The sequence below is a fragment of the Egretta garzetta genome, unplaced genomic scaffold, assembly GCF_000687185.1.
Source record: "Egretta garzetta isolate BGI_Z169 unplaced genomic scaffold, ASM68718v1 scaffold448, whole genome shotgun sequence".
Classification (NCBI taxonomy): domain Eukaryota; kingdom Metazoa; phylum Chordata; class Aves; order Pelecaniformes; family Ardeidae; genus Egretta; species Egretta garzetta.
This window is the reverse complement of record NW_009260497.1, coordinates 2,029,802-2,039,415: the sequence shown is the minus strand read 5'-3', so window position 1 is coordinate 2,039,415 and position 9,614 is coordinate 2,029,802. Positions and strand designations below refer to the sequence as shown.

General features: G+C 43.1%; 1 protein-coding gene across 4 annotated transcripts in view; it reads left to right on the top strand.

Moving 5' to 3' along the window:
- Window positions 1–4,675: 4,675 nt before the first annotated feature.
- The window catches only part of PAK2 (p21 (RAC1) activated kinase 2), a 41,218-nt gene continuing 36,279 nt past the window's right edge, over window positions 4,676–9,614 (top strand). For 3 of the 4 annotated variants that reach the window (XR_004842729.1, XR_004842728.1, XM_035899957.1), the window contains exon 1: window positions 4,681–4,748. The gene's annotated coding sequence lies outside the window, so the exon portion shown is untranslated. Of the gene's footprint in view, window positions 4,749–9,614 lie in introns of all 4 variants that reach the window. The other variant, XR_004842730.1, reaches the window with a different exon arrangement.

The window sequence follows — 9,614 nt, the reverse complement described above, 5'->3', positions numbered from 1 at the left end:
AAGAGCTAAGCCCAGCACTGGTGTTGGTGTAGCTCTGGCAAGGATGGGTTTGCCCAAAGTTGTGTGCTTCAACAGTTTGCTGCTGAAATACTGGATGTTGTCCTGGAAGATGTGTGGTTACCTGTTGCCAACAACCGTACTATATCTGAATCTGGTCAGGGCTGTTCTCTTCGCCCATTCTCGAAGAAATTGTTTTCTATCTTTAAAGGAGTTATTTTCATAAGATGGGTTTAATTCTTTCTAATTCTGTACTTTCATTTCAAAGAAAAGCAGCCATAGGAAGGAACCCAATGTGCTAGGGCAACGGCAAGCACGGTTTAAAAGTGGCGTACCGTGTTAAGAAAGGGATTTACCATAATGTGAACCAGAATGAGGGCAGCTGGCAGGTGTACTGCGGGATGGAAATACACTACAAAGCCTTTCCAGCTCAACTTCTACTTTTGTTTTCTGAAGTTTTCTGCTTCCTGTTTAGGTGCTGGATGCTTGACTCCGCGTGTACCCACAGGGGTGTGTGGCTGTCAGCATACGTAGACTTTCCCATAGCTGCTTTAACGAGTGAAATTAGAATTTTGTTTGATAACGTGGGCCTTGCTTTGGGAACAAATGTCATGCTTTCTGCTCTAAATTGTATTTATTCTTCATTTACAATTGTTCTAGAACTGCTTTAACTAACAGAGGCATCTCTTGGACAAGAGAGAGAAAAGGCTGTTTCTGGAAGATGCTTTTTAAAATCATCTTTGAATGTTAAGGCCCTTTCCTCTTGAAAAGGTCTCCAATCAAGTGAGAACGTAGAGGAATGAAAATGAAAATATCTTTCCCCTGAGCCTGTCTACTGCAAAAGGCCACCCTCTTTTAGAGGGGTCTTCGGGCTTCACTTATCCGGAGGTCAGACAGAAGCTGGCGAGGCAGTTTCTTGTGGATCTAGCTCGTTGGAAGGGGCTGAATGGAAAGAACACTCAAGCTGAAGTGTAATCTGCTTCAGGGTGTGAAAAAAAAAATTGTTTAGTAAGTTTTGTTAATGTTTTAAAGTGAGCAGCTTTTGAAATTCTAAAACATTACTTAAAAGCTAAAAGGAGAAAAAACGTAAAGAATCTGTGAACTTCTGTTTCGAACTGTTTGACCAATCAGGAATTCATAGGACAAGGAATTAAACAGTTTTAACCTTTTGCCAGGATTCAGGAGATCAGAATTGAGGAGAAATAATTTCTGGCCCAATTCCAGGTGCTGCTGAAAAGGGCCTCTTTGGAATTTAGGAGGTCACGGAAAGGATCTCCCTCTCCTGCTACGGGCAGGTCACATCAGTCCGACAGCCCGGAGGCTGCCTAAAATGCCAGCAGCAAATACTCCCTGAGGGTGCTGGAGGGGAAAGGGCTGAAGGCTGAGAGCAGGCATCTGTACGGAGTCTCCGCTACCTATCCGTAAGCTTTTTTTGGCCAATTCACACAGAAAAGTTGCTCTAAATGCGCATGTGAAGGCAGTTTTCCCACCACTGTGTTGGTGTGCTGTGAGTGTGCAGAGAGATGCTTCCCAGTTCGATAGTGGCTACTCGGTGGCGTAAAAAGACGTGATTTTAGCTTTGCAGCTCGCGTAGTTTGGGAATACAGAACGCAGAGTGGTTAGCTCGGGCAGCTTCAAAACATTTGGATCTTAGTTGAGTTTACTCTGAACCTGACTGATTGCCTACGTGATCTCGGGTGGCTGTCACTGTGTTTGCTTGCTTTGGGCCAACAGCTTGACAGCAGTTCATGACATACTTCATGTTTTATACTAGTGTTAACCAAGCTGAGTGCTTGAGGTTTTTACCAGGACATTAAGTTCACCTGCTGCGACTAACTTAGACCAGAAATACAAGACTGTAAGGGTGCTGCTTGATTTTTACACCTAGATAAGTATGAGAAACAGCTCTTTGGGCTGGAGGGGAAAGGAGAGGGTCTTGCTCTCCCCTGGCCCCAAAAGAGCTGTTCCTACCCGCTCTGACGAGCTAGTGCTGTGGCATCCTCGAGTGTGCCATGATCTGTGGCCAGTACTGTGTCCAAGTACTGCATCCAGTTCTGGGCTTCATGGTTCAAGAAGGGTGAGGAGCTACTGGAGAGAGTCCAGAGGAGGTCTACAAAGATGATGGCGGGACTGAAGCATCTCCCCTACGAGGAAAGGTTGGGGGAGCTGGGCTTGTTTAGCCTGGAGAAGAGAAGGCTGAGAGGGGATCTCATCAACACGTACAAGTATCTGAAGAGTGGGTGTCACGAGGATGGAGCCAGACTCTTCTCAGTGGTGCCCAGTGCCAGGACAAGGGGCAATGGGCACAAACTGAAGCAGAAGAGGTTCCAGTTGAACGTGAGGAAGAACTTTAATGTAAGGGTGACCGAGCCCTGGCAGAGGCTGCCCAGGGGGGCTGTGGAGTCTCCTTCTCTGGAGATACCCAACCCCTGCCTGGACGATGTCCTGTGCACCCTGCTCTGGGTGAGCCTGCTTGAGCCGGGGCGTTGGGCTCCGGAGGTCCCTTCCACCCCCTGCCATTCTGGGATTCTGAGATTCTGTGATAAGCGTCAGGGAACTAAATAGGAATCACTGTTGTTAAACTTGGCGTGGGAATTTTGCTGAGGGATGTGATGCTAATGGCCTGGTTTATAATAGCGGGAGAGCCATGTGTCTGGCTTTCTGCTCTTTCTGCCTTTTCCAGGTGTGTTTCTGAGCTTTTGGGGATGTTACTTCAGGTCAAACGCCAAATGCACAGATGGGTGTTTATTTGTAGAGATCGTCACAAAATACTAGCAACATTTTCTGTGGCATAGAAGATAGGCTTCTAGTGTCGTTAAATAATTAATTACTTTGAAAGAGGCCTTTTTTTTTTTCCAGTGTGTGAAATGCTAGCTGTCACTATTACAAAAATGAATGATGTGAAAGATTTGATTTTCAGAGTTGGGATGTTATTACCAAGTGTGAAATAGTAAAATCTTTTCTGCTTGTCTCCTTGCTTTTTCCACTCCAGGGTGCAAGTGAAATCCAGGATTTTCAAAGCTATTTAGCAACAAGAACAGTTAATTTTAATCTGACATGCTGAGGGTCTTTGATACTAACGTCCAAGCTCACGAAGTCATGCTTTGTGGTAAAGAGGGGCCTTGACTACCGCAGTCAGGAAATCCATGCAAGTACCTCCTCCTGATTTTTGTTTCTGGCGTGTTGCAAAGTGTACGGCAGAGCGGTGGGATGAGGACTGTTCTGCAGTAACCAAAGTATGTGTCGGCAGTGCTGGTGACTCATGACTTCTGTGAATGCTGCTTTTTCTATCCAGTCTTTCTAGACCTATTTGCAAGTATTTTATATATGTGGTGTAGTACTGGTTTGGTTTCTGGTTTGGTTTTTTTTTTTTTTTTTTAGAAGGGATCAGTGTTGAGATTTTCGGATACAGGTTATTTTTCCAGGTAGCCGTTGGAAATGGAAAATAAAAATTCAGAATAGTTCAGTACAGCTGGTTTGGATGCTTTCTTCACAAGCAGGGCTGTGTGTTTTAGTGGTTGTGATGTCTTTTATTTTCTTATTTATTAGTAATTATTCCATTGTAAAATATTTAACTTCTGAGAGGCACAATTCTCATTCTCCTTGGCTTGTTCTGTGTACTCTGCAAGGTCTTACAGTCTCTTTGCAGCACAAGCAAACGTACTCACGATTGGTAAAACTGGATTGAGTATTACTCGTGGAAGAAGTTAAGACACCTGGTAAACCTGTACTCTAGCACATCAACAGCAATATTACTAGAGCTTGGAGCATCTAACATAATTAAGTTTAGTGTCTTAAAAAAAATAATTAAGAAGAAGGGCCGGACAATAAACTAAAAGAAGGAAGGATAAGTGAAAATACCACGATGAAATGATTTTTTAATTTGGTTTAATTCATGGTAGCGATGATTTTGTAACTCCGGCAAAACAAAATTTGCATCAACACTAACAGGACTGAAAAGATTTTTTTTCCATTCCTTGTCAGACGCATGGTTGGCACTGGCTTTTTATCCTGTAACATTTCAAGCATGACCTGTTGGGGATCCTCCTTGCCCAGGTATTGAAGATCTTTGGAAGTTAGTCTTTGGCATTACTTTTCTACCAGGTCTTACTTGGCTAAGTGACCAGTGGTGGTTGTACTTCACTTGGCCCTTCCAAAGCCTGCAGGCCGGAGTGAGATGCCAACTTTCAAAATTTAAAACTGCATCTGAACTGGAGAAATCTCTTTGTTTAAGGATCTTGGTCAAGATTGAAAGTAGATGTTCCACATCACACTGATTAACCAGAACGATCGTGTTTCCTACACTGCTGAAACAGCTTTCTCTTCCTAATCCTTAAAGGTTTTGTCATTTTGTCAAGTAACTTGTCAGTAGTCCTCAACATTTGGGGTCTTAATTGCCCCTTTCTCTTGTTTATGTTTTTAATTTTCTAAACGAGGTAATGGGTATCATCAGTGCTTTCTTGTTGGCTTCCCGCATGCTGCCTATGTGCTCCTACATACTGGGTCAACGGTGGACAATGGGCCATTTTCCAGTGAGCAGTGCAGTGATAGATGGGTGGCAAGTGGCTGCTCGGGCTGATATTTTGTGGGCTCTCTCTTTGTTGCCAAGTTTAATAGAGATCTTTATCTCTATTTTACTCTATCAAAATGGCTTACTGAAATTTGCTTCCTGTTTTCTTGACAGAATTGAAAGGACCTGAGAGAATTTTCCCTTAGATGACAAGCTCTTGGAAAGTTGGCCACTTCTAAAGGTATTATATTAGGGTTAACTTTTTCCATAGTTACAATACATTTTATGAGAGGAGAATATTTTTTGTTTTTTAAGAAACTGAATTTTCACAATCACAGAATTTTTAAGTCTTCCACACTCATTTGTTGCAACAAAAATGTTTTATGCTCTCGTTCGTATATTCAGACTCACTGGTAGCAGCTAGTGGTATTGTAAATTAAAAAGAGGAAGGCTTGGAAGGCACAAAATTTTTGTGCTGGGTCAGGCCGTCGATGTGTCTCCCCCAAGGTACTGACTGCAGTCTCTTCTTGATGGATATTGGCTTTGGCATAAGAACTCTCTTAGATGGCTTTTTGGAGCTGGGATGTGGCCCAGGACTTGCTTCAGCTGCTGTCTGCAGTACCCTGGTGTTGCGGTACCTCCACATGAAGGAGGTAGAGAATCATGGAGTGATGCCTCCCTGATACATCCTTCATCTTCCTGTGGTTTAGGGCTCAGCTAGTGCTGAAGATTAAGGTAATGCTGTAATGCAAGTCTTCAGTTCTTGGGTTGAAGGCACAGCATGAGCGATGTCTGCTGGTTTTTCTCATGGAGTATTATCATCATATCCCTTGCAATGGAATTAGAGCCCCTCAGACAAGTGAGGTATCTCTTATTTCTATTAGAGTAAGTAGCTTGAATTTTTTATTGGGGTGGTATGCACCTATGTGAGGGCCTCGTGGAAGGCAGCATCCATTTCATGGATGAGTTTTTGTGTTTTGTAGACTGTAGATTTTAGTCTTTGAGGTCTGTTTTATGTGAGCTCAGTCTCATCCTCGCAGACGTCTTCAGCTGCTTTACAATTGTGCAACTGTTGTTGGGGGCAAGATAGTAAGGTAGAACTAGGTTTGAGAACTGCATCCTTTTTGTACGTAAATGCCTGAACCTCACGAGAATGCATTTTCTGAAGCTTTACTCTTGGTGTGTAATATTTCACTGAAATTTTATCCTGCTGCCCATAAGAATTTCGCTCATTTTTTATTGAATAGGTACATAGTTATGATATATGGAGCTGGAAGGGCTGCTCAAGTTTCAACTTCTCCCATGCTACAGCATCCTTGCCTAGACAGCCCAGGCCTTACAGCTTGGCTGTGATAAACTGAAATACTAATAGTATAACACACCCTTAGGAAACACTTTGGATAGTAAGTCAAGAGGATCACATTTACAGTTGCTTAACATCTTGTGTAAATTGTTAAGCAACCTGACGGATGCCCAAAGACAACCTGTCACCAGCGACAGAGACCTTTCACACAATGTTTGCTCTCTTGCATGTGCTTCAGCGTTAAACTCCTGTCATAATTTGTACAACAAGTAGGTTTTTAAAGTCTTTTGCAGCTTTCTAAGTTCAATATTATGTTTTGTCAACTGTTTAAATACTATTCTAGCTTGATAGCTTCCTTTGGAAGCTCTCCTGCTTCACAGGGTGCTGGTTATCCTGCGGTGGTATGATTTTCATGGTCTTTTTGTACATTCAGTTGGTAACACTGTTATTCATTTTTCATTTTTATTTTTTAAAAAAGTATTTTATTCTTCAGCTGTAAAATCAATTTTTGTGGTCCTGGTGCTCGGCATCCTATATAAACAGTCATAGGTGGCTGGAGATCATTTGTGTCTAGTTCTCCATCAGCAAAGCAGGGATAAAATAGTAACTTCCGTGAAGTGTACTAACATAAAATGGTAGGATGTGTTACATCACTTTGAAGATCATAGGATCACAGAATGCTTTGGGTTGGAAAGGATCCCTACAGGTCACCCAGTCCGATCCCCCTGCAGGGAGCAGGGACACCTTTAACCAGATCAGATTGCTCAGAGCCCCATCCAACCTGGCCTTGAACGTTTCCAGGGATGGGGCCTCCACCACCTCTCTGGGCAACCCATGCCAGGGTTTCATCACTTTCACAGTAAAGGATTTCTTCCTTAGATCCAGTTTAAACCTACCCTGTTTTAGTTTAAAATGTGATAAATTTAGTTAAAATGTGATAAATTTGTTTGACCACTCACATCTGGTGTTTAAACCATTGTACATTTACATACATAAATGTATATTTACAGGATTTAGGATATTCTTATCACACATTTGATTTGTGAATGGTAAGAAGCATATGTGGTAGTAATAGTGCACAGGAGAGGTTGCGTTTTTTATATTTTTATTTTTTCCCCCAACTTACTGGTTCCTATAGCTGTCTGATGTTTCTACATCAGCATATGAGGAATAAAGATGTGTTGGTTTTGAATTATGGTACAACTTCAAGCTTTTTTGGCTGATTTTTTTTTTTTAATATATTTTGATTTGTAGCTTGGGTACCAGTTCTAGTTGGTGTGGATTCCTTTCTTCAGCATTTTAGATAAAAACCCGTCTATGAGTAAGAAGAGCAAGAGAAGTAGTTTTACGAGGAATGACTTAGAAAAATGACAAAATCAGTTTTAAAACTCAGTCTGGCAGCCAGTTCTTTGAATGCAAATTGTTCTTTCCCGCTCCCAAACAAGTGTTTTGGCTCCCTGAAAGACATACAAGAACATTTTCCCAAATTTTAGGGAATTTCTGCATTAAACTGTACATGAATATGTTGCTTGTATGCATGCAAGGAATTTTGAAGTAGAAAACCTATAAGCAGCATGCAAGGCAAAACAGGGCGGGGACACAGAAAGAGCCCTGGAGCGGGAGTGCGGGCGAGTGATTTACAGAGCCCGTTTTCCATGCTCGCTTTTCCCCGCATTATAGGTATTACAGTTCGCTGTTTTTCTGTGGATGAATGCAGGTCTTCACGTCCGAAATCTGATGTGCGTAGAGATCTTAGCAATTCGTCTCGATTTGAGTTGTGACAGCTGCAGTTTGTGCTTTTTGTACCGTTCATCACTGTGTGAAATAATGGGGAAGGGATTGCCTGTGATGTTGTGCAACGGCTGCAGGATTTGGTTGTGTGCCCTGTCTAGATATCTTTACCTCTCCTCGTAGAATTAAATATGCCAGGAAAAAATAGGTTAATCATTTGTTTCTTGGTTTAAAATCTGTAAAACTTTAAACTTGAGCAGCGTACCGAAGTTCTCCCTGAATGTGACAGTCTGGAAACCCTCGTGCAAACCAGCTGCGGGCAGAAGTTGTGTTAGCGAGGTTTCGTCACCGAGCTCTTGGGAGTATTTTCCTAAGATCTGATGCAGCTCAGTCCTGAGCTGCTGTTGGTAGAGAAATATTGGGGTGACCCTTCCTGCACATGTTGTTTTCTCGTTGATCTTTTTTGTTTTAATAAATTGATGGCCTGGCTTCCAAACTCATAGGATGCCCTGCTTCCCCATCAAGATCCACGGCTGGCTGTTGCTAACTTCTTTGCAGGGCAACTAGTGTGCCGTTGTCCCCAGTTTTCCTTCAGGTAACTGCAGCACTAAACACTGCTTTGTGCTTTTCCTTTTACCAAAAGCAGTCTGGCGGTGGTGGTGCTGGTGGGGATTGCCAGTTTTGCTGGTGTGGGCAAAACACTGGTTAGGGGCGAGAGAGCCGGACCTTGGCAAAAGTGTTAGTGGCGGCAGTGCTATCTGCAGCCTTGGGTGTGACCGCACTGGTTTATGTTTGCAGGCTTTTCTGGTGACAGGGAAACCTAGAAGCTGTGTGTGTTTCGAAGAGGGCTTAAGGCTTGTATGGTTTGTGCATACTAGCCAAGAATAATTTTCCCACCTAGCGTCAAGTGAGCTTGCCTGGTGCAGAAGTGGGATACTGCAGTGAACTACTCTCATGTAGGAGCTTGAGTGTTTGTAGACATCACTGTACTTGTCTGCCTTGGCACAAATGGAATATACTTCTCCCAGGAGAAATGATCTCTAATTTTCTGTGTGGTCCTGCTAGAATATGCTTAGGAAATGAGTTATGTCCACACAAGCCAAACCCACAACCCCTTTTTTTTTTAAAGACCTGTTGCCATGCTCAAGTGCTCCTTGTATTTGATTTCTTCTGGACTTTGCTCTTTCTGGCTGAATTTATGTTTGGTGTGGGTATGAAGAAGTGAGCGTTTGGGGCTTGGGTCTGTTCATGTAGGGGTTTTGGCAAGCTGGTGAACCTTTCCAAGTGGTTGTGATCATCCGGGCAGCACGGTTGTACTGGTGTCCTCTGGTTCACACTGTGGCTTGGAAAACTGACTCGGAAGAGGCAGAATTTCCCATTGCGGCATTTTGTTTTACAGTGCTGCGAGCAGAGTTGAGCGTTTGGCCCCTGAGGCTGTTGAGCTGAGCTTAAGTTCCTGCTATCCGCTGGCGGTAACTGCAGTTGAAGCGAGCCTTGGCCAGCTGCTAGGGAGAAAGAAAGCTCTATCCTGAGCATACATGGAAAGGATAGATAATTTTTCTGGAGGGAGCTATTTCTCTCTTCTTTTCCCTTATTTCTTTTTTCCGTAGCTGACATTTGACAGCTCTACCAGTGTGACGAGGGACTGACAGATCCCTTAAACTTGGACTCTTCCTTCTTATTTTGCCATCCTGGCACACGCTGCGTGTTTCCTCTTCTCTTTCCAGTTAGCCCTGGACTTCTAATTTGGATGGGTAAGCCATGGCCTTGTCTTGCCGTTGCCCAGTAATATTTCCAGAGGTTAAAAAAAAGCCTTCATTTTCTATTTACTGGAGAACTCTCTGCACAGCACCAGTAGCCAGGCATTTTTAAGAGCTGTCTCATTGCTCTATTGAATGGGGCCTATCTAGGTTAAACAGTTGTGAATGCTGTTAGGAATATGGAAGTGCACTGAGCTGTGTAGGTACCTCGTGCAGGGTACCCTTTATTCAAATAACTTTTGCTCTGGAATGTGTGATCCCTCCCTGCCTGTAAATGCCAGGTTTAATTAAGAGAGAATCTCAATGATGAGAT